This window comes from Acomys russatus, chromosome 30 (assembly GCF_903995435.1).
Source record: "Acomys russatus chromosome 30, mAcoRus1.1, whole genome shotgun sequence".
Classification (NCBI taxonomy): Eukaryota; Metazoa; Chordata; class Mammalia; order Rodentia; family Muridae; genus Acomys; species Acomys russatus.
Window position 1 is genome coordinate 14477809 of NC_067166.1, and position 26639 is coordinate 14504447.

Genomic DNA, 26639 nt, shown 5'->3' on the forward strand with positions numbered 1-26639 from the left:
AGAGCGGAAGACCAAAAAGTCGCCAAAAAGGCGGCGTAGACAGACAGCCCTGTCAGAGATACCCGGAAGATCGGCGTGACCCCGGATGGGAATTATGCAGCGGGAGCGAAAGGTCACACTTCCGGCAGCAGACTCCGCTGTTGGCGCTTTTGCCGAACTGCGCAGGCCCGAAGGTTGCCTGCCTCGCGCAGGCCTGGGAGGCGCATGGCGGCTGCCGGCCGCGCTGGGAAAGAGGCGGACCGGTCGGTGCCGCGGAGCTGCAAGCCGCCCGGGGTGCGCGTGCACCGCGCCCGAGGTCACGTGCTGCAGCTCCTCTGTAGGCCGTTTTCCGGCGGGCCTGTCCTATCCATGGAGTGTCTTCCAGGAGGTATCCAAAAACTAACCTCCCCCTTGCCGAAAAGATCAGTATTAAGTTTTAGTTGGTTTTCTCCTCCCAAAACAAACAAGTGCCCTTAATGCCCCCAAGCCCTCTCCGTGCCCTGCCTGTAACACCTAGCACTCACTGGTCCAACAAACGGCTGTTTGTCGTTGAGTGAGCTTTAGTTATCTTGCGAAGCTGTCTAATTCGCTTTATTTATTAATTTAAATCTGTTAACAATAGCCCCGTATTGTCCAGGTAGGAAGTATAAAAATTTGACCTCTCGTATTCCTGAAATTAATAATTTTTGTCCGTCTTGTAGACTTGCTTGCTTGCTTTTTTTATTTTCTAGTTTTGTTATTTTCCACGCTTTTAGTTAAATTTTTCGTTTTTCTACTGTAACTAACAAACTGAGGTCGTCGTGATAACACAGTCACTTGGTAATGTAAAATTTAGCTGAATCTCACTTATTTTGATAGGAGTTTTCATCGCCTTTGACCAGTAAATTCTTTATCATTTCCAACTGTCAATAGTCTGGTCAGTTGGTAATGTTATCAACATTCTACGAGATCCTGCCTTGCTTATCCTTCTAATTATAAAGAAAGGTATACTGGAGGCCTGAGGCTGTAGGTCTGCAGTTCAACCCTATGTCAGGCCCGGGGTTCAATACCTTTTGCTGAAAAAGTATTGATATGTGACCATAGTCATGGCTCGTTCCCTGTGTCTTGTGGCTGCCTGTGTTTATCTCCTGTGAACGTTTTACCATTTTGGAATGATTTACTTTGTAAGCTGCCCTGTTCTTTGCTGTTATTATTCCTTACTCTAGAGTGTGCTTTATCTGATCATAATGCAGGCATTCTAGCTTTGTGCTGCATAGTACTAATGTTCATTTTAAAGGGAAAGTGTGTTTATTACTTTTCTCCTCGATATGACCAAAATACCTGACAAAAAGAAGCAAAGGAAGACTTCTGTTCCTTCAGGGTTTCACACTTGCCCAGTACCAAATCTGTAGTACTCCATAACCATTTATACACTAAAATGGCTACTTTGAATCATGAAGCTTTGCTTGGGGCTTTACGTTTTCGCTATCAATTACATTTGTATGCACTCAACCTCCAACACACACACACACTCACACACACATACACACAAAAAGCAACTGTGACAGAGTTGAACTATGGTTCACATGTCTTTTTTCTTGCATTCAGCCCTTTCTCATCCACTGGCTCTACCCTTTCTTGGTCTCATTTCTAACTTGTATACAATACCCAAACTATTATATCTTTCAGCTTGCACAAAAATCAATTCAAACTGGATCAGAAACCCTATGTTACAACCTGAAATGTGCCTGGCATGGTGGCGCACATCTTTAATCCCAGCACTCAGGAGGCAGAGGCAGGCAGAGAGAGCTCTGTGAATTCCAGGCCAGCCTGGTCTACAAAGCAAGTCCAAGGCAGCCAAGGCTACACAGAGAAACCATGTCTCAAAAAAACAAAAAACAAAACAAAACAAAAACAAAAGAAAGGGAAAAAAAGAAAATGAAATGCAAAGCTAAAGAAATTATAACCAGAGAAACAGCCCACAAAATGGAGACAATCTACTCCAGCTATACTTCAGACAAGGCAGAACTTACAAAGGACTGCCAAAATGAAATACCAAGGAATTAAAACTGCCAAGCAACAATAAGGCTATTGAACAGGTGACTTACAAAAGAAGAGACACAAATAACTACTTTTTAAAACTGTTCAACATGATGGCATCCCTAGTCATCAGAGAAATGTAAATTAAAATTACTTTTGAGAGACCGTTTCACTCCGGTCAGAATGCCATCATCAAGAAAGCTGACAATAAAGCCTGAAGAGGATGCAGGGGTAAAGAGACCTTTATTCATTACTGCTGGGGGTGAATAAACCATCAATAAACTGTTATGGAAATAAGTTGATGACTCATCAAAAATTAAAAATAGAACTGCCGTATGACCAACTTTTCTACTCCTGGGTGTATGTCCAGAAACTCTATTAACCTACCATAGAGATAGCTTGCATATCCATGTTTATTGCTGCTCTAGACTATAATAGCAAGGAAATTAAACTAACCTAGACACCAAATGACAGATAAATGATAGTGAAAATATGGTACATGTACAAAATGGAATATTCATCTGTAAATAAAAACAAAAACAAGTTTGAGTGAAGAAAATGGATAGACTTAGAAAGAATAATATTATGTGAGGTCACACAAACTCAGAAGAAGAAGAAAAAAAAACCCATGTTCTCCCTCACATGAGGATCTTTGCCCATAAATTATATCTGTCAACAGATGTAGATGAAGACATTGGAAGTGTTACAGCTCCCAGGGGAAAGGCTTCCCTAATGGAGGCATGACAGCTCCGCTTCTGTGGCAGGTATGGGGCGAAGTGTGTTCCCTCAATACAGGTGTTACAGCTCTACTGGGGGGAGAGGTCCCCAATGTAAAAGTTAATAGCTCTAAAGGGAAAGGAAGTCAGAAGCCAGGGATTACCACAAAGCCACACCTCACAACAAACCTCATACAAGAGACTTATTGGGAGGGAAGACCCCAGGTGGGCGCTGCCTCTGCTGCAGTGAGAAGTAGAAGAGAACTGAGCAGAACACAGGGTTTAGGGAGGGTTTCTTGATGGGTGGGGGTGAAGCCTTCTAGAGTAGCCTGTGGTTGGAGGGATTATGTGGCCTGATCTTGGGGAAAGCTCAAGAATTGGCGAGAGTATTTTTTTTTCCCTATAGAGCAGGGCCTGGCCACTCTCCCTCCTCAGGGGCGCTGGGAATGGCCTTTACAGTTCATAGAGAAGTTGAGGGGATGGCTATTGGAGCTCTTCAGGGAGGGGCCTGAAGGGAGAATAGAGCTAGAGCCTGGGAGCATGAGATCTCCAGAGGCAGCACTTACAAGGGGAGTCTCTGCCCAAAACAGGGAAAGCCTCCTTGTCACTCAAGTTGGCATGAATAGCCAACAGGTGCACTATAATATCTATTCGATTTTTGTTTTGTGGTTTGCTTTCTAGAACAGGGTTTTACTATGTAGTCCTGGCCATCCTAGAGCCATTTTTGTTGTTTATTAAATTACCTGTATTATCATTATGCTTAGCTAGTAATCAATTAAGACACAGACACTTGTTATATTTTAAAATAGCCTTAGTTAACGCGGGGCAGGGCAGACATTAATCCTCTAAACTACCTCCCATAGTGGGGCAGGTAATCCCACGCCATCTGGCTCTAATAACCTCTCTCACGCCACCTCCCACCCATAATCCCAAATACTTGCTAATGTTCTTCATCTGGGCCGAATCTCCATTCATGCCGGCCATGTGCTTCTCCACCTAACCCATGGTGGCCTTCCTCTTCTCTTCCTCCTCTTTAGGGTCTTTCTTCCTCTTCTTTTTCCCAGAATTCCCCACCCCCCTTCTCTCTTCGCCTCCCCCCCCTCACGAACTTTAGCCACACCTGTCTCCTTTGCCCTGCTCAGGTGGGATGGCTTTTTATTAATCAAAAGGTGGGTCACAGAGAAAGCAAACAGTAATTAGCATCAAAATACATTAGACCATCCTCTAACACATTTTAATAGCTGACAAAATAGTCTTCAAAATAGTCAGATGAGATAGGAAAAGGCACTACACAATCATTAAAAGAAAAACCTATTAGAGTTCTCTAGAGAAACAGAACTGATAGAATGAACATATATAATATACACACATATATATGAACATGCATATACATAGACACATATATGTATATATAATATATTAATATAATAATATATAAATGATTTATATATATATATGGGATTTATTAGAGTGGCTTACATCAGTGGCCCAATTATTTCAACAATGGCTATTTCCTGAATCCAAGAATCTAGTAATCCAGTCCATAGGGCTGGACGTCTCAGGTGAATTTCGGTATACAAGGGAAGGAGGTTATAATGCCAAGGAAGGAATGAACTTGGGAAAAGAAAGCAAGGGAAAGCAGGCAGACAGCAGGCTTCCTTTTCCCATGTCATTTATACAGGCTGCCACCAGAAGTTGTGGCCCAGATTTAAAGTGGCTTTTCTCACTCAGATTGTCCAATCAAGAAAAGTCCCTCAGCTGGGCATGGTGGTGCATGCCTTTAATCCCAGCCTTTGAGAGGCAGTGGCAGGCAGATCACTATGAGTTCAAGTCCAGGACATCCAAGGCTACACAGAGAAACCCTGTCTCGAAAAACAAAAAACAAAAATCAACAAAAAGGAAGAAAAGAAAAAAACTAGAGCCGGGCGTGGTGGCGCATGTCTTTAATCCCAGCACTCGGGAGGCAGAGGCAGGCGGATCGCTGTGAGTTCGAGGCCAGCCTGGTCTACAAAGTGAGTCCAGGATGGCCAAGGCTACACAGAGAAACCCTGTCTCGAAAAACCAAAAAAAAAAAAAAAAAAAAAAAAAAAAAAGAAAGAAAGAAAAAAGAAAAAAACTAGAAAATTCCTTCACAAGTTTACTCACCACATTAGGGTTAGGATATAATTGATAATTGAGATATATGTCCCAGATATATTCAAGTTGACACCTTGAATACCCATCACATCTACCAAGAGGATATTGAAAGTATAAATATTTCTACACCAAAATACAAGGACACCCAAATTCATAAGTCATATATTGACACTGAAACAGTGATAGTGGGTGACTTCTGTCTTCCATTCTCACCACCGGATAGGCCAGACAGACCTGAACTAAACAGACTAATACTTAAATTAAATGACATCATGTATCTAATGGACCTAGCAAATATTTACAGAACATTTCCCCCAAACACAAAGAATATGCTTTGTTCTCAGCAGCAAGAAAAAGTAACACCCCAAAAGACAGATAGCAAAAAATAATCAAACTCAGGGCTGAAATAAGTGAAATAAAAACAATGAGAAAAAAACAATACAAAGAATTACTAAATTGACAAGTAGGTCTTTGAGAAAAAACAAAGATTGACAAACCCTTAGCCAAGTTAACTAAGAGACAAAAAGAAGATCCAAATTAATAAAACTAGAGATGAAAAAGGGGGCTGGCCAGTGGTGGCACACACCTCTAATCCCAGCCCTCGGGAGGCAGAGGCAGGCAGATTTCTGTGAGTCTGAGGCCAGCCTGGTCTACAAATTGAGCCCAGGAAAGCCAGGGCTAAAACCAAAAAGACAAAAAAGAAAGAAAAGAGGGACATCACATCAGATACCAAGGTAATTCAGAGAATCATAAGAGCATAACTTTTAAAATCTGTACTCCACAAAACAATTTTCTGATGTATATTAACCAACCAAAATTAAATCAAGATCAAATAAGCTATTTCAACAGACCCATAATTCTTAGTGAAATAGACGCAGTAATTAGAAGTTTTCCAATCAAAATACCCCAAGGCCAGATGGATTCAGTGCAGAATTCTATCAGACATTCCAAGAAGAATTAACTCCAATAGTTTTCAAATTGTTCCACAAATTAGAAACTGAAGGAACAGTTCCTAATTCTTTTTACAAGGCCACTATTACCCTGATACCAAAACTGCACACACAAAAAATACAACAAAAAGAAATTTATAGACCAATATCCCTTATGAACATAGATGAAAATATTATCAAGAAAATGTTTGCAAACTGGCTCTTTTACTGAGACCTTCCACCATGGGGTGCCAAGACCGTGAAGAAGGCAGCCCGGGTCATCATCAAGAAGTCCTACAGGAGTCGGGGTAATGACTTCTACACCAAGAAGCACATGTGTGAGGAGACCACCATAATCCCCAGTGAGAAACTCCACAACAAGATGGCAGCTCTGTCAGGCATATGAGGAAGTGATTCAGACAGGTCCTGTGAGAGGTATCTCTATCAAGTTGCAGGAAGAAGAGAGAGAGAGGAGAGAGAATTGTGTTCCTGAGGTCTCAGCCCTAGACCAGGAGATCATTGAGGTAGATCCCGACACCAAGGAAACGCTGAGGCTTCTCGACTTTGGCAGTCTCTCCAACCTGCAGGTCATTCAGCCTATAGTTGGGATGAATTTCAAAACACCACGCAGAGCCATTTAAATCTGTTCTGTCATCTTTTCAATGAACCTAAAAACAAAACAAACAAAAATGTTTGTAAACTGAACCCAAGAACACATCCAAATGCTTATCCACCATGATCAAGTTGGCTCCTTCCCGGAGACTCAGGGATGGCTTAACATATGTAAATCAATAAATTTAATGTACATGTAAACAGACTGAAAGACAACAACCACATAGTCATCTCATTAGATGCAGAAAAGGCCTTTGACAAAATCCAGCATACTTTTATGATAAAAGTTCCGGAGAGATTAGGGATACAAGGGACATATTTCAATATAATAAAGGTGGCTTTTAACAAGCCCACAACCAACATCTACCTAAATAGAGAGAAAAGCAAAGCATTTCCAGTGAAATCAGGAACAAAGCAAGGATGCCCTCTCTCCATACCTAGTCAATATAGTACTCGAAATCTTAGCCAGAGCAATAAGACAACTGAAAGAGATCAAGGGATACAAATAGGAAAGGAAGAAGTCAATATATCTTTATTTACAGGTGATATGATTTTGTAGATAGAAGTCCCTAAAACTCCACCAGGAAACTTCTACAGCTGAAAAAGACATTCAAGAAAGTAGTGGGATAAAAAAATTAACTCACAAAAATATATAAATCTTGGGATAACTCTAACAAAGTAAATGAAAGACTTGTAATAAAAACTTTAGGACACTGACAAAAAAAGAATTGTAAAAGATGCCAGAAGGTGGAAAGCTCTCCTGTGCTCAAAGATCAGTAGGACAGTGAAAACGGTCCTCCTGCCCACAGCAATCTATAGAGAAATGTAATCCCTATCAGAACTCCAAGACAGTTCTTCACAGAAGTTGACAAAACATTCTTTAGCTTCATATGGGAACACATACACCCAGGATAGCTAAAACAATCCTGAGTAATAAAAGAACTGTTGGAAGTATCACTGTCCCAGATTTCAAGTTGTATTACAGAGCTACAGCAATAAAAATAGAATGGTGTTTGCGCAAAAACACAGTTTGATCAATGGAATCAAACTGATTTTTATTCGAGACAGGGTTTCTCTGTGTAGCCTTGGCTGTCCTGGACTCACTTTGTAGACCGGGCTGGCCTCGAACTCACAGTGATCCCCCTGCCTCTCCCTCCCAAGTGCTGGGGTTAAAGTCCTGTGTCACCACACCTGGTTTTACTTTTGGTCTCTTGTTAACAGAGAGGGGGGAGGGGAGCAGGAAGGGGAGAGGGAGAGGAGAGAGATTGCAAACAAGCTGGGTGGGTAGGGAGAGGATAGGAGGAATTTAGGGAGGAGAAAATTATAATATGAAAAAAAAATTCCAGATGGACTTAGTGGAACATGCCTTTAATCCTAGCACTTGGAAAGCAGAGGCAGGCAGATCTCTGTGAGTTCAAAGCCAGCCTTGTCTCCAAAGTGAGTCCAGTACAGGCAAGGCTACACAGAGAAACCCTGTCTCAAAAAACCAAAAAGAAAAAAATCCATTAAAAAAGGGAAAACAGGACCTGGAGAGAGAGTTCAGTGGTTAAGATCAATTGTTGCTCTTCCAAGAGGCTCAAGTTCAGTTCTTGGCACCCACATTGGGGTCTCAGAGCCACCTGTAACTCCAGAGTCAGGGGCCAGGAAGGCTCCAGCTTGGGGGGCACAGGCCTCATGCTCACACACCTACGTCCAAACACGCACACCTGCACGAAATAAGCAATAAAAATTAATCTAAAAAAGAAAATGAGTAGCCGGGCGTGGTGGCACACGCCTTTAATCCCATCACTCGGGAGGCAGAGGCAGGTGGATCACTGTGAGTTCAAGGCCAGCCTGGTCTACAAAGCCAGTCCAGGACAGCCAAGGCTACACAGAGAAACCCTGTCTCGAAAAACAAAACAAAAACAAAAAACAAAAAAACAACCAAACCAAAAAAAGGAAAAAAAAGAAAAAGAAAAGAAAGAAAGAAAGAAAATGAGCCAGCATCTCTTCTAGAATCAGCTGGGAAGAGAGGGCAAGTTTCCTGCTCTTGCCTGGTCTGCTTAAACCACTGTACTGTGGTCTGATCTGGAAATAAGTCTGAATGTGTGTGTTTGAGTCACCATGAGAAAGACAAAAACTTCATGAAGTTGGGCTAAGCAACCTTTCTTGAACAAATTATTCAAGATAATCTACCCAGTGAAAAAGGCCATGCTAGTCCTTGTACATAAACCATAAAATACTTTTAAGACCTTCAAAGAAAGAAACTGAAAAGACATGCTTAACATACATAAACATATTTGCAAATCGCCTGCTAAAGAACCTTTTGCCTAAATGTGTCTTTAAGACATTCATACTTCAATAACAAAATAAAAAACAAATGAACAAAATGTTGGGTGGATAAGTCACACTAAAGCCAAATACATGACAAAGAAACACAAAAAGATATAGCATTATTAATGATTAGGAAGAAAAACTTAAAACCACAGCCAAGAGAGCTGGGAGATTAGTTGGTGGATTAAAAGCACTTGCTGTGAATAAAGACAGAGTTCAGATCCCCAGAACCCATGTAAATAGCCAGGCTGTTGTGCCAGCCTACCTGCAATGCCAGTGCTTAGGGGAAAGAAACAGAGGATCCCACGGGAAACCTGGCTAGCTGCACTAGCCAGACCTGGGAAGCCCACACAAGTGCATGTGCACACACACTGAGCACGCACACACACACACACACACACACACACACACACACACACACACACACATGAAAAACTACATTTTCCTATCTAGTTAATGGTAAAGTTAAAAAAAAATGCTAAGCAGGCTTGTAGATCTATTCAGTTGTAGAGCAATTGCTTAGGCGCACAAGAACTAAGCATACCAAGAAGTGTTAGTGAGAACATGGAGCAACTGAAACTCTTATGCAGTACTGTTGGATACATGAAATGGTATAACTGCCTTCTAGAGCATCTTGACAGTTTCTGTAAAAGCTAAGTATTCAGCTGAAGCATATTGGTACATCTGTGCAATCCCAGCACTTGGAAGGCAGAGGCAGTAGAATCAAGAGTTCATAACCAAGATAGGTGACATGCCTACGTGATGATTGCCAGCCTGTCCTGTATGTCTTAAAATAAATTATGCATATATTTACACGAGCTCCTAGAACATTGAAAAGAAAGTCATGTTAATACCTAACCTTGTGGGCAGATACTCCCAGTAACTGTATCTGTAACAGCCAAAAATTGACAGGACACAAAGTCCTGTCACAGATAAATGGCAAAGCAAAACAAAATAAAAACCATAATTTATCCATTCAATGAAATACTACTCAGAATAGAAACAAACAAACTACGAAGTTGCGGAAAGAAATCGGACCAAACCCAAATGCAACAAAGCAGCAGTGATTACGAAAGTGTGTCAGGGGTGGCCTGGCAGGTGGAGGAAGGGCAGGGAGGAACAGGAGGGGAGATTGCAGAGGATGAGGAAGCTTTCTGAGAGTAATACTCATGCTCCCTGCCTGGATTACTATAGTTTGTGTATGTATCTGTGTGTAAGATCTGCAACTCATCATGTCTCAAATACACCTAGAAAGTCTATTAAAAGCTCTTGGTCCATGTTGCAATTAGACTAAATCTATGTGCATGGTTTTGTAATATGCTAGACTGGTCGGTTATTATTTATTTATTTATTTATTTATTTATTTGTTCATTCATTCGTTCATTCATTCATTCATTTATTCACTTTTCGAGACAGGGTTAGGGTTTCTCTGTGTAGCCTTGGCTGTCCTGGACTGTTTTGTAGACCAGGCTGGCTTCGAACTCACAGCGATCCATCTGTGCCTCTGCCTCCTGAGTGCTGGGATCGAAGGCGTGCGCCACCAACGCCTGGCTAGACTGATCATTTAGAAATAAGGGTTCACCAAGTTACGAAGTTGTTTCCAGAGAGGATTAACTCCTGAGTGTGAGAAGCACCCACCCCATAGGCTGGGAACCTATGTTGAGTACCACAAGCTGGGCAGTGGTGTGGCACACCTTTAAGCCCAGCACTAGGAAGGCAGAGGCAGATGGATCATTGTGAGTTCGAGGCCAGCTTGGTCTACAAAGCAAGTCCAGGACAGCCAAGGCTACAGAGAGAAACCTTGTCTCGAAAAAATAAATAAAATAAAGAGTACCACAGTCTCTTTCTCTGTGCATTGAAATGTGAGAGACCCTAGCCATATGCTACCACCACCACCTATTGCACTGTGATAAACATTGTTATTTCAAATTGTTAGTCAAAAGAAAGCCTTCCTCCATAAGTTGTTTGTTGTTGGATATTTAGTTATAATGACAATATAAGTAACTAATACAGCAGGCTGTTTAGAGAGGTGCTCATAATCACTAGCTTGCAAATCTTTCTTGTAACAAAAGAGGAAAGGAGTCTGTAGAATCTTTTGTGTACTGTGTTGCAAGCATCCATCACCTGTCAATAAAAAGCTGATTGCCTATTAGCTGAGGCAGGAAATGGGAGGTGGGAGTTCCAGCAGAAAGAGATGAACTCTGGGATAGCGTTAGAGGCTGGAGATTCGCCCCAGACTCTGAGGAAAACTGGATGCATGAAACTGAGGAACAGTAACCAACTGTGTGCCACATGTAGAATAGAATTAGTGGGTAAATAAGTTATGAGCTAGGTGGGGAGTGAGCCAAAGCTTAGGCCTAGGCATTTATTTATACATAATAAAGTCTCAGAGTTGCTTTTTCGAGAATAGGGTGTCGGAGGAAAACACGCAGTTAAAGGAGTCATGATATACCCATTGAAGAAACTAGAAGGAACTTATCACAAGACCGAAAGCTCTCTTTCTTTTTTGAAACAGGGTCTCTGTACATAGCTCCAGCTGTCCTCCAATTCCTCGATCTGCCTGTTCTGCCCTCTGAGTGCTGGGACCACTCTGCCTGGCTCAAGAGCTCTTTGTGTATGAGTTACATTAGTTCAATCACAAATCTTTCTATAAGGCTTCTTCACTTTTGATTAAACTTTGCCAATATATTAAAAATAATGATGATTCTGAAAAATTCTGAAAAAATATATAGCCTGTAATTTTATTGCAGTTTAAGACTAATTAGAATGAGCCAGGTGGTGGTGGTTCACACTTTAACCCCAGCACTTGGGAGGCAGAGGCAGGTGGATCACTGTGAGTTTGAGGCCAGCCTGGCCTCCAGAATGAGTCCAGGACAGCCAAGGCTACACAGAGAAACCTTGTCTCGGAAAAACAAACAAAAAGACTAATTAGAATGAATCCACTAATGTGTCAAACAAACAGAAAGAGTGGATACAAATAATAACTACTGCATGCCAGTAATCCTAGTACTAGCAGGCAGAGGGAAGAGAATCAGACGTTCAGGAGCCTGCCTGGGCTACATGATGAGTTCAAAGCCAGCCTGTGTTACACATACTGAGACTCTCTCTCAAAATGGCAAAACCCACCCAAGCAACAACAAACAGACTCAAGGCTGTGGCTCAGTGACAGAATACTTGCCAAGCATGCTGTGGGTCCTTTGGGTCCAAACCCCAGCCCTGTGAAAAATAATAATAATGAGTATTAATATATCCTGTGCCTATTGGTGCCTCTTGTGCATCCTGAAGATGTACAGATGAATAAGATTGCCCTAGTGACTACCTTCATAGATACAGCTTCTACTTAAAGGGAGGGTGCAGGAGCTTTTTAACATTTAGAGGACAATGGTTTTCATGCTAATAACAGATAAAATGAAAATATATTTTACTATAAGAGCAAATAACAGCATCTTCAACAAATGGTGCTGGTCTAACTGAAGGTCTATGTGTAAAAAAATGCAACTGGACCCATATTTGTCGCCTTGCACAAAACTCAAATCCAAGTGGATTAAAGACCTCAACATAAAACCAGAGACACTAAGTCACTTAGAGGAAAAAGTGGGGAAGAGCCTGGAACATATTGGCACAGGAGACAACTTCCTGAACAGAACACCAACAGCCCAGGCCTTAATGTCAACAATTAATAAATGGGACCTCATGAGGCTGAGAAGCTTCTGTAAGGCTGGAGACACTGTCAAGAGAACAAAGCGACTGCCTACAGACTGGGAAAAGATCTTCACCAACCCTACATCTGACAAAGGTCTAATATCCAAAATAAATAAAGAACTCAAAAAGCTAAACACCACCAAACCAAATAACCCAATTGAGAAATGGGGCTTGGAACTAAACAGAGAATTCTCAACAGAGGAGTATCAAATGGCTGAGAAACACTTAAAGAAATGTTCAACCTCCTTAGTCATCAGGGAAATGCAAATCAAAACAACTCTGAGATTCCATCTTACACCCATCAGAATGGCTAAGATCAAAAATTCAAGCGACACCACATGCTGGCGAGGATGTGGGGAGAAAGGAACACTCCTTCATTGCTGGTGGGAATGCAAACTAGTACAGCCACTTTGGAAATCTATCTGGTGCTATCTCAGAAAACTGGGAATAGGGCTTCCTCAAGACCCAGCTATTCCACTCCTTGGAATATACCCAGAAGATGCTCCAGCACACAATAAGAAAATTTGCTCAACCATGTTCATTGCAGCCTTATTCATAATAGCCAGATCATGGAAACAGCCTAAGTGTCCCTCAGTAGAAGAATGGATAAAGAAACTGTGGTACATATACACTATGGAATACTACTCAGCTATTAAAAACAAGGAATTCCCGAAATTTGTGGATAAATGGATTGAGCTAGAAATGATCATAATGAGTGAGTTAACCCAGAAGCAGAAAGACTTAAATGGTATATACTCACTTATATCTGCATACTAGCCCAAGGGGCATGTTCCACGAAAGCCTTCACTTACCAGGAAACTAGGACAGAGGGGAGGACATCCTATTGGGACTCTAGATGAGAGAAGCATGGGAGAATGGCAAAGTAGAAGGATCCAGAGGGTCCTAGAAACCTACAAGTAGAACATTATGATAGGCAGATTTGGGCCCAGGGGTCCCGCTCAAACTAAGGCACCAGCCAAGGACAATACAGGCGGTAAACTTTAAACCCCTACCCAGATCTAGCCAATGGTCAGAACATTCTCCACACTTGAGAGAGGGATATGACTTTCTCACGTACTCTGGTGCCTCACATTTGACCATGTCCCCTGGAGGGGGAGACCTGGTGGCACTCAGAGGAAGGACAGCAGGTTACCGAGAAGAGACTTGATACCTTATGAGCATATACAGGGGGAAGTAATCCCCCTCAGGAACAGTCATAGGGGAGGGGAATAAGGGGAAAAGGGGAGGAAGGGAAGAATGGGAGGATACAAGGGATGGGATAACCATTGAGATGTAACAAGAATAAATTAATTTAAAAAAAAAAAAAGAGCAAATAACTAGGGCAACTAACTGTTACAGAAGGCAAGGTGGCCACAGCTTTGTGCTGCTTGTACTTCCTAAGTGGAGAGTGCAGTTGACTGCTGTGCCTTTGGATCTGCCACCACATGGTGCCTGAGGCTGTGTTTCTCTAATAGAAACCAGCTATGAGTGAGCATGTGTTATGTTACAATGTTCCTGAGGAGATGTTACTAGATGTCTACTCATCCTAGAGAGGGATCCAATGACCAACTGAAATAAGGAGGCCACCAAAGTCCAGCTTGGTGACCCAATGAGTTTTGCTGGAGTGAGTTACATGAGCAGAATTGACTCAAAGACAGCTGCATCACTAAAAACCCACCCTAGCATGGATGACAGCTCACAAAAGCTAGAAGCCTGCAGAACATTGCATAACCGGAAGGCAGCTCGTTCACCAGGTTGAAGGGTATCCTTTCCAGGATGCCCAGTTGGTCAGCACCTCTTTCAAGTAGCTTGGCTTGTCTCTGCTTCTTCCAGGCAGCTCAGTTCAGCCAGCTCTGCCTTTTCTTAGCAGCTTCCCAGGACTGAGAGAGTCTTCTCAACGTTTTTTACTGCTTGTATATTCAAGGGAGGGAGACACCTAGAGAATCTGATCAGTTTCAGGGACTTCCTGGCTTTCTGATTGTTTACTTCTTGAGCGTAACCAGTTTCTCTGCAGGATGGAATGTTTTAGAGCATCAGTTCTTTCACCTCCCTTTCTGGGTATTGAGAGACTCCTCTAACGGGTAAATCTGGGTAAGGAATTTCCCACTAACCTAAAAATAGTGTTGCAAGTCGTCTTTTCTTCAATCTTCCTCCTTCTTCCTCTCCTTATTAGTTGGCACACACATGCACACACACACACACACACACGCACGCACGCACGCGCGCGCACACACACACACACACACACAGAGTCTTGAAATATTTTTGAATAAGTCCAAATTTTCTTAATTTTTATCTCTTCTTTTCCTTTTGGCATCAAGGAGTATCTGCAAAGCATGTGTGATTCCATATGGGCAAACTAATATCCTGGCTCTTAGCTTTCATAAATTTGAAAACTAAAAACCAAATGCAAAGTAGCATTCTGAGCAATATTTACAATGTAAAATAGGATTCAAATAAGTATAATGGGTAAATTTTACAAATGGAAGATCAACTTACTAGTAAATGAGGAGCTACAGTAATATCTCCAGGGCAGATCCAAATATCTGAAGAGCGTAGCTACTTGAATGAGTTGATTAGACAAAAATAAAATTTCACTGAAACAACAGTCACAGTTTAAATTAGTGTTTGTTGGTTTTTTAAGCCAAGAACTGAAATTATATAGATATGTGGATTTTCATATTTTTGTACAAGTTAATGCTAATGTATGCAAAATATATTATAAAGACTTTATTTCTTATTCTTCAATTATTATTGATATATAAACATATACAGACAATAGAAGATACGTACTTACTATTGGATCAATTTACAATACAACCTGCTAGGCTCACTTTATGTTGCTCACTTGCATGTAGTTTTAATGATGATTACTTGGGATTAGATCACTTCTCAGGAGCTTACTCTCTGGAGAAAAGGGATTTTCCCTTACTCCTCAGCCACTAATTGCCTATAGCTCTTCATCACGAGGTTGGCCTTGAGACATTGTGCCCATCCATATTGGCATGTCAGTTGGTGGTGTTATTCTTTAAATATAAAGATTTCTTTACAACATTTATGGGTAAGGATACAGGGTCCACTTTAACCTTCTCCCATACCTCTTTGCTGATTGATTAAGTTTTCATTCATTCATTCACCTATTTGGTCAACAAACAAATATTTAATATTCTCTGTTTACCAGATTCTGTTTGGGGTAAATAGTCTCGATAAGCATGTCACCATTTAAGAGACAGGCATGTCAGTAATGAATGCCTAAACAGAAGAAACAGCTGTGTAGAAAAGGAGCCCAAGATTCAAGACCGGACAAGTTATAAGTAAGCAGGAGCTGAAAACTTTTCATCAAAGACAAAGGGTTAATTCAAAGAAGCCTGAAAAGGAGACTAATAGAAAAGTAAATTCATGGTGCAGGAAGATAACACCCATGGGTATCAAATTTTAGTACTTAGTTTCTAGATTTTTCAACTTCTATTCTGCTTTGCTTTATGCCATACTCTTCTTACAATTTCTTCTTAAGAAAGTTCCACTCAGAACATTTTGCAGGGTGATGCTAACCAGATATTTTTTTTTCTAATCTTTCACAGTGGGAGGAGGGGAGGGGGGAATGCAAAGCAGAGTTTGAAAGAAGACCTGCCACCTACAAGTAAGCACTTTGAAAAGAAAATAGATCGAAATACATGTCCAAGCTGCCAGAAAACTAAGAATAGGCCTCTGGAGTGGGGCTTCTGGTTGATAGAAAATAGAAATGTGTTAAAAATAAAATAAGAAAAGAAGAACTTCAAAGCCTTGGCATTATTCGAAAACACAACATCCATTTGCCTATGTATTTCATCTTTATTCTAGCTTTGTCATTCTCCTTATTGCCCAGGTCCTTGGACAAGATACTTTTCTTTCTGGTGTGTGTGTGTGTGTGTGTGTGTGTGTGTGTGTGTGTGTGTTCAGCTCCTTTGTGAGTGGGAGAGAGGGAGGGTCGTGCATGTCCCACAGCGTGTGTGTTGGAATCATGGGACAGCAGAGGGTGTCAGTCCTCATCTTCAGCCTTGTGTGAGACAGGATCTCTCCTGCTGAGTGTTGAGTTATGCCAGGCTAGCTAGCTTGAACACTTCCAGGGCTTCTCCTGTCTCCACCTCCCATCTCCCAGGGGCAAAATTAAGTTTGCCTCCATGAATGGAGAGACAAGAATTACCCCTGTGCTGGAATGGGTAAATTCTTGGTGCTGCTGAAAACTTAGTAATGCTAAACATTACTACTTAGTGCTATTAGTGCCACTAAAACTGTGTTAAGATACTATTATCAAATATTCAATAAAGTTCACTAGGAATGGTTGGAGTTTAGCTCAGCTGCCCATCTATTTCATATTTTTTATTTTGACTATGATTATAATCATAGTCATTTATAACATTATTTATAACATTATAACGTTACCATCTACCACTGACTTGCACCAAAAAGCCAAACCAGGATTTATGTGAACTGTTCGTATGTATGCATAGGGCCAATGGTGAGAGATAGTCTCTGGTTCACCCGCACGGCTTGATCGCTGCTATAACGGATGCACCCTAAGTGGGATTTCAGCATTAACATTAATATGGTAGAGCCAGAAGAAATGTCTGCTAGGTTGAACTTGGAAATTTTAGTTTCTGCAACTTACACAATCAGTCAGATGGCTCTAACTTTTAAAAACAAAAACCGAAGTACTGCTCTAGAGACCTAAGTCACACAGTGGACTTTAGCCCTCTCTTGTTTCAGGTACTCTGTGTGGAAGTGCAGTCAACACATTTCCACTCAAGGTCACCCAGGAAACCACTCAGACACTGGGGGAGGGTGGGGGGAGTGATGAGGGCAGGGATAGAAGAGTGGGGCCAGCACGTGAGATGGCACCAAACTGATGGATAACCAAAACACCAACAGCACACTTTGCATCTGAGAAGCAGTTTATTTTAAAACCAAAAGATGAAAAGCATGGGCTGTGCAGGGAAGAGACTTGCAAATTGCAGTTCGAGAAGATTTTTTTTTTGTTTGTTTGCTTGTTTGTTTTGTTTTGTTTTTTGTTTTTTTGTGACAGGGCTTCTCTTGTAGTCCAGGCTGTCCTGGACTCACTTTGTAAACCAGGCTGGCCTTGAACTCACTTTTTAAAATTCTTTAGTGATAGAAACAAAAATATACCTAAAAGCAAAGTGTCTGGAAAAACATCTGTTATTCCTGTCTTGTATCACTCCTCAAACTGAACCTTGCATTTCAGAGCTGGGTCTCCAAAGACAACCTTGTTGACAACAGTTCTGTCCAAGGGGCTATCCGCAGAGTGCCTCGTGAGTGTGAGCTGGTTGTAGTTACAAACTTTCACAAAGAACGTGATCTTTGATCTCTCGGCAGTTTTTTTCTTGCCTGTGGCAGCTGTTACTTTTTGAGGACAGCGGTCAGTTCCAGCCACAAGGCGTGGCCTGAGGCACATGTTGACCGGCTTTGCTTACAGAGTAGCACCCAGTCCGAACCAGCGTCTCTTTCCCAGGTCTCATGAACTTGCCCCATATCAACAGCGATGATCGCACCCCAGCAGAAAGGAAAGAGAGTCTTAATGGACTGAACTATTGTGGCTATACCACATCCGGAGTGATTTTAATCTTGTGGTTAGAGCTTGACAGACACACACAAAAATGCTGGCTGTTCGGAGTTGCTGGCTAATGGATGACCCTACCTGTCTATCTCAACACATCTATAAATTCACTGTCGTTATGTTCTTATTTTCATATAGAAGAGGAACAGCAGTCAACTCATTTTTAAAAGTTATTTCTTTGCAAAAGATGATATCCATTAGAGGCAAAAACCATGTGCTTTAATACACATGCAGCATGATGAGATCTGTAACATGAAAATGGCAAGATACGTACGCTATGGATGCAGAGAAAACTAATTACAGAAAGGAGATTGTTTGCACGACCATACTAAATAGCAGTGTGTTTCTTGGAACAGCAGCTTAAACTCTCAGATCTTCAGAAGATCTTTATATTAGAATTGGATTCATTAGAGCGTAAAGCTTAATAATAACAGTAAAGAAATTTGTTTTGTTGTAATTCATACTGCCTAAGCATTTTTTTTACTAAAGTCTGACTTTATTAATTGCTTCCAACAAAGGGAAGATGGACTGACCTTCTAGCAGCATGTGAGATTTTCCATTGGCCTGCACATCTCTCCACTAGCCTCTAGTGCTTTCTGCCTGACGGGTTTGGACTCAGGTGGAATCCTTTCCCCAGTGGTAGCTGGGTAACTACCAGACCAGTTAAGCCAAGGTAGAGCCTTGAGAGATCAGAATGCTGGAGGGAAGAGGAAAGAGGGTGAATTCTTTTTTTTGTTGTTTGTTTGTTTGGTTTGGTTTGGTTTGGTTTGGTTTGGTCTGGTCTTGGTTTTTCCAGACAGGGTTTTTCTGTGTAGCCTTGGCTGTCCTGGACTCGCTTTGTAGATCAGGCTGGTCTTGAACTCAGAGCAATCCACCTGCCTCTGCCTCCTGAGTGCTGGGATTAAAGGCGTGCACCACCACTCCCGGCGTGAGGGTGTATTCTTTATTTATTCTCCAGGTTTCGCCTTGTGGGCCAGCTATGTCTATAGTAGAGTTTTTCATACTCAGCCTTCTGTCTTTGGGTTCCACGAATTGCTGCCTCTCACTTCTTCAGGCAGACTTTCTGAGCCTCTTCTACTCTCAGAAATGTTTGCAAGTGTAATGCAAACAACAAAATGACAAAAACCCCCTCTAAAGGCAGCACCAGAGCGCCCTAAACCCACTCACACTCTTGTCAGCCATGCCCTTGCTGTTCTTCCCTCTGCCCCATCCTCAGAATCATGTCTGTGCAGTCAGTGCCAGGCTGGTCAAGTCTGCGGGAGGCTCCCCTCCTCACAAGGGAGGATGGCAATAGGAAGTCCTCCCTCGGTCTCTCCGGTTGAGTTGCTTACACCCTCCAGTCTCCAGAGGAAAGAACCAGCACAGCAAACACAAAACACATTTTGGGGGGAAAAGAGCCATGACCTTCCTCTGAGAAGTCCCCTGAGCTTAACTTGGACATACTATTATGCTGAAATGTGTTCTTCTCTCCACATGGGAAAAAAGGAAAGTACGGCTGGAAGGATGTGGGGTGTTAAGGGGAGAAGTACACTGAATAAAAAAAAACGAAAAAAAAAAAAAATAGAGTGATCACCAGAGAATCAATAGTGTCCAGAGAGAATGACAGGGAAGGATCACTTTAGGAAAAGGACACTACGAACTAAAGCCTCGAAGCTCAGAAGTAGCCTTTAATCCCAGCACTTGGGAGGCAGAGGCAAGCGGATCACTGTGAATTCAAGGCCAGCCTGGTCTGCAAAGCTAGTCCAGGACAGCCAGGGCTACACAGAGAGACAGCCAAGATAACACAGAGAAACCCTGTCTCAAAAAACAAACAAACACCAGCACTCGGGAGGCAAAGGCAGGCAGATCGCTGTGAGTTCGAGGCCAGCCTGGTCTACAAAGTGAGTCCAGGATGGCCAAGGCTACACAGAGAAACCCTGTCTCGAAAAACAAAACAAACAAACAAACAAACAGAAGCAGCGTTTGTGGAACTAAAACAAGACCAGTGCCACAGGAATTTTCTCGGCTATAAAAAAGAAGCAGGAATCAGGTGGAATAAAGCATTTTTAGGTCATGTTACTAGTTTAACCTTTCTTCTAGATAAAGAGCGGATCGTCAGGGAGTTCAGTGGAAGGTCAGATGAGTGAATGACCAAATATTTGGTTAGGATTGAGAAATGGACTGTGTGGTCTGTTGTATGTCAGTAGGTTTCCATAGACCTTTTCAAATGACCTTGAGTGTGACTTGCCCCTCCCCGTATTCCCTCTTCTACCTTCTCTTTCAACCCCCTTCCTATTTAATCCTCCTTTTCTAGTTTCTTCTTTGTCTTTCCATAACAATATATTCTATTTCCCCTCCCTTGGGAGGTTGTCTTGCCCCACCCACTCCCTCGCCAGATACCTAACCTCTGTGGTTATTCTGATTTTAACACACATGTCAGAGGCTTAGAGGCTATAGTCTACATATAAGAGAATACAAACCAGATTTATCTCTTGGGGTCTGGGTTACTTTGCTCAGGATAAGTTTTTTTCTTACTCTATCCATTTACATGTCAACTTTATTGTTCCTAACAGTTAAATAGTATTCAATTGTGTAAATGTATCACTTTATCATTCATTCGTCGGTTGACTAATGTCTAGACTGTTTCCAAATTCTGCCTGTCTGGTCTGCTAAATCCCATTAAATGACATGCAAAGTTTTAGTGATTGACTGAAACTGACCTTAAAATATCTACTGGAATTGAGTAGTAAAATATCACTGAAATTAAATAAACTAATTCATTATATGGAAATAAATCTCTGGAAAGGTAAACTCAGGATCCCACATTTGAATATATTTAGAAAAAACATGAAAGTGGCTTGTAATCATATGTAATATGGAATACCTGTAGCCCAGAACTAAAAAAAAAGAAATGTAGTACATTGTCAGTCTTTACTGCTGTAATTAAATGCTTGAAACAGTTAACTTATAAACAGAATTTGGCTCAGGATCTATAGGTTCAGTCTAAGGTCAGGCAGCTCCACTGTTTGCTCTAGTAAGGACACTGGGTCATGACAGAAGTATGTGGGGAACAAACCGTTTACGTCATGACCCAGGAAGCAAAGAGAAAGCAAACAGGCCAGGGTCCTACAACTAACCTTGACCTACAGTAAGCAAAGGTTCGGAAATGGTTTAGCATGTCCCACAATATACCTGCAATGAGCTAAGGCCCCGATGACCAAAACTTTAACACATGAACATCTGGAACACATTCCTGTAGGCACTGTTTTTAAACTATTTTATTTGGGGTTCCTTAAGCCTCTACCTCCCTTCCAACAACCCAGCCCTAGGTAGGAGAGAAAGAAGGTTAGAAGGGACAGGGGACATAGGTTTCTTAGCTACTTCCTGCTGGGTTCTTTGGGAGAATACCAATCTCAGTTGTCAGGATATCTAGCAGTCCAGCAACAGCAAACACAGAAGGGTGAGCAAGCAGTCTTCTCTTTCCTCTGTCTGTCTTCTCAAAACCCTCTTTCTTTCTCTGGGATCTGATATTTATACCCTCTCCAAGTCCTCAGAATTAAATTAGCTTCAGCTGGCAAAAACCATGCCCCTCCCCCCCCCAGTGAGGCTGCTATAAATTGTGGATAAACTAAGGAAGTCCCATATCCCACACTTGAGATTAAAACAAAAATATGTTTACATAACATAACTGAGTTTTTAAAGACATCGAAACTTTCCACTACATATTACACATACAAATTAAATAAAATACTCTTATAAGGCCATAGGAAGACCAGTTTACACCCATGTTAATCAAAGCAATCAATTATTGGAATACCCCCAATCAGTTAAGAAGGTGTTTCTATGACTAGTCTTGTTATCAAAAGCCCAGAGCTGGAATTTTTGCTTTACTGTTGAATAGTTCTGTCTGTAAGTGATAAGCTACAAGCTTCTTTTCTTTCTTTCATTTTTTCTTTCCTGCCTCCCCAAGTTCTTAAAGAATAGAAATAAAAATATTTTAGTTCCTGGGTGGTGCTGGCACATGCCTTTAATCCCAGCACTCAGGAGGCAGAGGCAGGTGGATCTCTGGAGTTTGATGCCAGCATGGTCTACCGAGCTAGTTCCAGGGCAGCCAAAGCTACACAGAGAAACCATGTCTCAAACATGGTTGAGACAAAACAAAACAAGAAACAACAGTATATATTTATATGTTTTAAAGGTTACATGAGGTAGTATATACAAGAAACTCAAAAGAGACTTGTGGAAAACATGATATTCAGCCCATATAACCACGACAAATAGAAATAAAAATATTCTCATGGGAAGAGGCCTTGAACCAAGAGTTACTACTTCTCTGAACTCTGCTTTCTTCTCTTGCAAAGTGCAGACATGAGATCCTTAAAGTCCTGTTACTCAAGCAACAATAATGATAAACATATAGGAGGGGCTCACACAGCCCAGGCACTATTCTCACTGGCTGTTTGTTTGTTTGTTTTTGTTTTGTTTTGTTTTTTCCAGAAAGGGTTTCTCTGTGTAGCCTTGGCTGTCCTAGACTCACTTTGTAGACCAGGCTGGCCTCAAACTCACAGTGATCCGCCTGTCTCTGCCTCCCGAGTGCTGGGATTAAAGGTGTACCCCACCACGCCTGGCTCCACTATTCTCACTGTTACACTGAGTCACTGTGGTCTTCACAGAAAACCTGCACAGCCTTTGCTTTCTACTAATATTTGGAGGAAACTCCTATTTCTAATTTTGTTTTACTTTAAGGCTTCTAAAAACATAATAGCTTTTCATTGTTTTTAAAAACATTTATGTGCATGAGTGTGTGCATGTGTGCTTGTGTGTTTCTGTGTGCGCACACTCCTGTTTGTGTGGGCAAGCATGTGGCACGGTGCATATGTGGCGATCAGAGGACAACTTATGGGAGTCAGTTCTGTCCTCCTACCATGTGGTCCTGGTGATTAAAATCATGATGTTATGCTTGGCTGCAAGCACCTTAAATCTGCCCTGATGGTTTGAATGAGAACGGCCCCCATAGGGTCATATGTTTGAATATTTGGTCCCTACTTGGTGGAACTGATTGGGAGGATTAGGAGGGATGGCCTTGTCAGAGGAGGTGTGTCACTAAAGGCAGGCTTTAAGGTTTCAAAAAGCCCATGCCAGAGTCAGTTAGCTCTCTCTGCCTCATGATTGTGTCTCAATATGTGAGCTCTAAGCCAATGATCCAGTGCCAGGTACTCCTTCCTTCTGCCCTGCTCCTGCCATGATGACCATAGACTAACCCTTTGAAACTGTAAGCCCACAATAACCTTTCTCCTTGTAAGCTGCCTTGGTCATGGTGTATTATCACAGCAGTAGAAAAGTAGCTAAGACACTTGCTAAGCCATTTTCCTGACCCTTAAAGCGTTTTTTATTATTATTAAAACTTGAAAGGTCTTTTCTTTCTTTTTTTTTTTTTTTTTTAAGAAAAAAGTAAATGCCAAGAAAAATCTATGTTAGTTATCTAATGATGTTCAACAAATTACCCCCAAAGCTTACTGCTGTCGGCATCAAGCATTCCTTGTCCCATGTGAATCCTGAGAGTTGGGAACCCAACTACAGTGCTTCTGCCTCAGGGTCTCTCATGAGGTTACAGGGCAATTGTCTGAATATACTGGTGAGCTTGTTCATGTAGATACTAGAATAGATTTCAAGCCCCCATCATACAGGACTTGAACAAGGTCTGTGTGATCTGTCTGGAATACACATCCTTAATCCTTCTGGCTGAAATTTAGTACATGTCTTTAATCCCAATGACATCTATTGAGGGGCAGACAAAGCAATGAGAGAGATTTGGCAGACTAAGTAAGAGAGTTGAGTGCAGTTGAGTTTGTGCAGTTGAGTTTGTGGAGTTCAGAGGCAGTTTTTCTAAGAAAAGCAAATCACTGAAAAGCAGAGAGAAGCCAGTTTGAATCAGTCCTCTTGGAGAGGAGTCTTCAGCTGGAACATCTGAGTTGAACTTGCCAGCTAGAGCTCAGAAAGAACTAGAAAGGGTGAGCTTACTCACCAGTAAGTCTCAGAGGTTGAAAACATTCCAGGCCTAGGCTAGCAGGTGGAGGCTGGAAGCTGAAGCCTTCAAGGTCTGGGCTTGCAGAAGATTAGATTGTATGGGGGCTAGAAGCTTCCAGGCCTAGGCCTGGGGATATTTAGATAGAGACTCTCTGGGCTCAGTCCAAGCCATGTATTTGTAAGCTTGGGTGCAGCTCTCATCTTAATCCTTCAGCCGAGGAAATAAAAACAACATTTACAGAGGCCATTGTTTTTTTCCACATTATCTTTGCTAGAAGAAAGTCAAATCTGGCTCAAACTCAAAAGGGAAGTCAAGCTCCACTACTTAAAGGAAGAATATCAGAGCTTGAATAATGTATCACAGCTGAACAGAGGCCACCTACAGTAAGGAAAGCTGTCAGAGTAATGCTTACTGCAGTACAACAAGCAGTGTTCCCTGCCTCAGCCTCCTGAGCATTGGGATTGCAGATGTGAGGTACCACACCAAGGCTGAGTGGGTCTTTATAGCCACAGAAGGTACATGGAAGAATAGAACAGCTGGGTAGTCACTGTCTCAAGTTAGCAATTATTACATCTAGCCTATCCTTCTTAAAAAATAATTTTAAAATATTTAAAAATTTTAAGGGTTTCTCTGTGGAGCCTTGGGTGTCCTGGACTTGCTTTATAGACCAGGCTGGCCTGGAATTTTCAGAAATCTGCCTGCCTCTGCCTCCTGAGTGTTGGGATTAAAGTAGTAAGCCACCACACCTGGCCTTTTTTTTTTTTTTAAACTTTTTACATAGTTCGGGTTTTTGTTTTGTTTTTTGTTTTTGTTTGTTTGTTTGTTTGTTTGTTTGTTTTTCTGAGACAGGGTCTCTCTGTGTTAGCTTTGGCTATTCTAGACTCGCTTTGTAGACCAGGCTGGCCTCAAATATGCATCACCACGCCTGGCTTTAAGCTTAGTTTTTAACTGACATAAAACAAACTTTTATTTCCTCAAACATTATTATTTCTTTGTGGTAAAAGCGTTCACGATTCTGCTGTTGATGTTGTTGTTTTTAATAGGCTACATTCCACTGTCTGTGATCGCCCTGCTGTATGACAGAGCACCAGAGCCGATTTTTCTCCCAGCTGTCAGTTAGACTCACTGACCAATCAAAAGACATTTTCAAAACCACACAATAGAAATAGACTCTTTGCTTACATGCTTAATCGCAAACTTTTCCTACTCAACAGAAACTATCTCCCCAGTCTTTTAAATTGTCTCTCTATAAGTATTTTGAAAACAGTGTGCAGTGTATTCATAAATGTTTAAATTTGTGTGTGTGAGGTCATGTCTACATATCATGAAGCTTACCTTTCCTACTCCTTGTTGCTTTGGTTCAACAGTTTACTGTATAAGTGACTGTGTTAGTCAGGTGACAGGGTTTACAGAATTAATCTCTTTCTCTATATAAAAAGGGGATTTATTTAAATGACTAATCTAGCTAATCCAACAATGGTTGCCTATGAACAGAAAGTCCAAGAATCCAATAGTTGTTCAGTCCACAAGACCGAATGTCTCAGCTGGTCTCAGCTGGTCTTCAGTATACTCTGGAATCCCAAAGTAGGCTCTAATGCCAGTGAAGGAATGGACTTGCTAGTGAGGTGAGGGCAAGCAGACAAAAAGCAAAAGCTTCCATCTTCCCCGTCCTTAGGCTTCCAGCAGAAGGTGTGGCCCAGGTTTAAGGTGTGTCTTCCCTCCCCAAGATACAGATTAAAGGCTTGTGTGTCTTCCTACCTCAAAGGTCCAGATTAGAGGTCCATCTACCTACTTCAAATTAAGCAAAAACATCCCTCAAGCTGTGCTCTCCATTTGGGTTTTTAGTTAAAGCCAGTCTTGGATAATGAAACACTGTCTCAAATGGGGAAGGAGAAGGGACAGAAGGAAGGAAAAAATAATCTTTGAAAGTCTATCTAGAGTCATTATAGTAGATACAGGCAGTCTTTTCACAGTAGTGGTATTAACCCACACTTCTCCCAGAAAGGTATAAGAGTCCATTTTCCCATACTGACATCTACAATCAATATTGCCAGATTTTTTCACTTTTGCCAGACTCATTTAAGGGTTTATAGAAGCAGGCATGCATAAGGGTGTTGCTTATCTTGTGTTAGAGGCACAAATGTAATGGGGAATATCGCCTCTGCAGCCCCTCATTTGGTGGAGTGCTCATTTGGCTAATGTGTCATTACTGAGGCTCTTAGAAAATGCGATAATTAAATGAATTCCCTCAGGATTCCCAGGAGCCTCTGGAACAAAGCCAGACTGGTCTGACAGGCTACCCTGGAATCCACAAGGGCCACTTCAGTCCTGTAAGCCCTCTCCTCCCTTACTGCTCTCTGGTACCCAGGAGCCACTTATACTCCTGCCACAGGGAACATGAGAAGATCTCATGAAAACCGCCACATCCAGCCTTCATCCATAAACGCACTTCCATCTCCCATCCTCTCCCTTCATTATGGCTTCGGTGTGTTCCTCTGACACTATTCCCTAAAGTCAACTGATAAAGGCATTTGGAGGCAAGACATTTGGGAGAAAGAAAGGTACTTTCATGATCGTATCAATGGACCAGGAAGAAGATGAAGAGGACTAAGGAT

The 26639-nt window shown here is 41.7% G+C and overlaps 1 pseudogene; it reads left to right on the forward strand.

Moving 5' to 3' along the window:
* Positions 1 to 204: 204 nt before the first annotated feature.
* Positions 205 to 7225, forward strand: LOC127212219 (40S ribosomal protein S17-like; annotated as a pseudogene).
* Positions 7226 to 26639: the final 19414 nt, after the last annotated feature.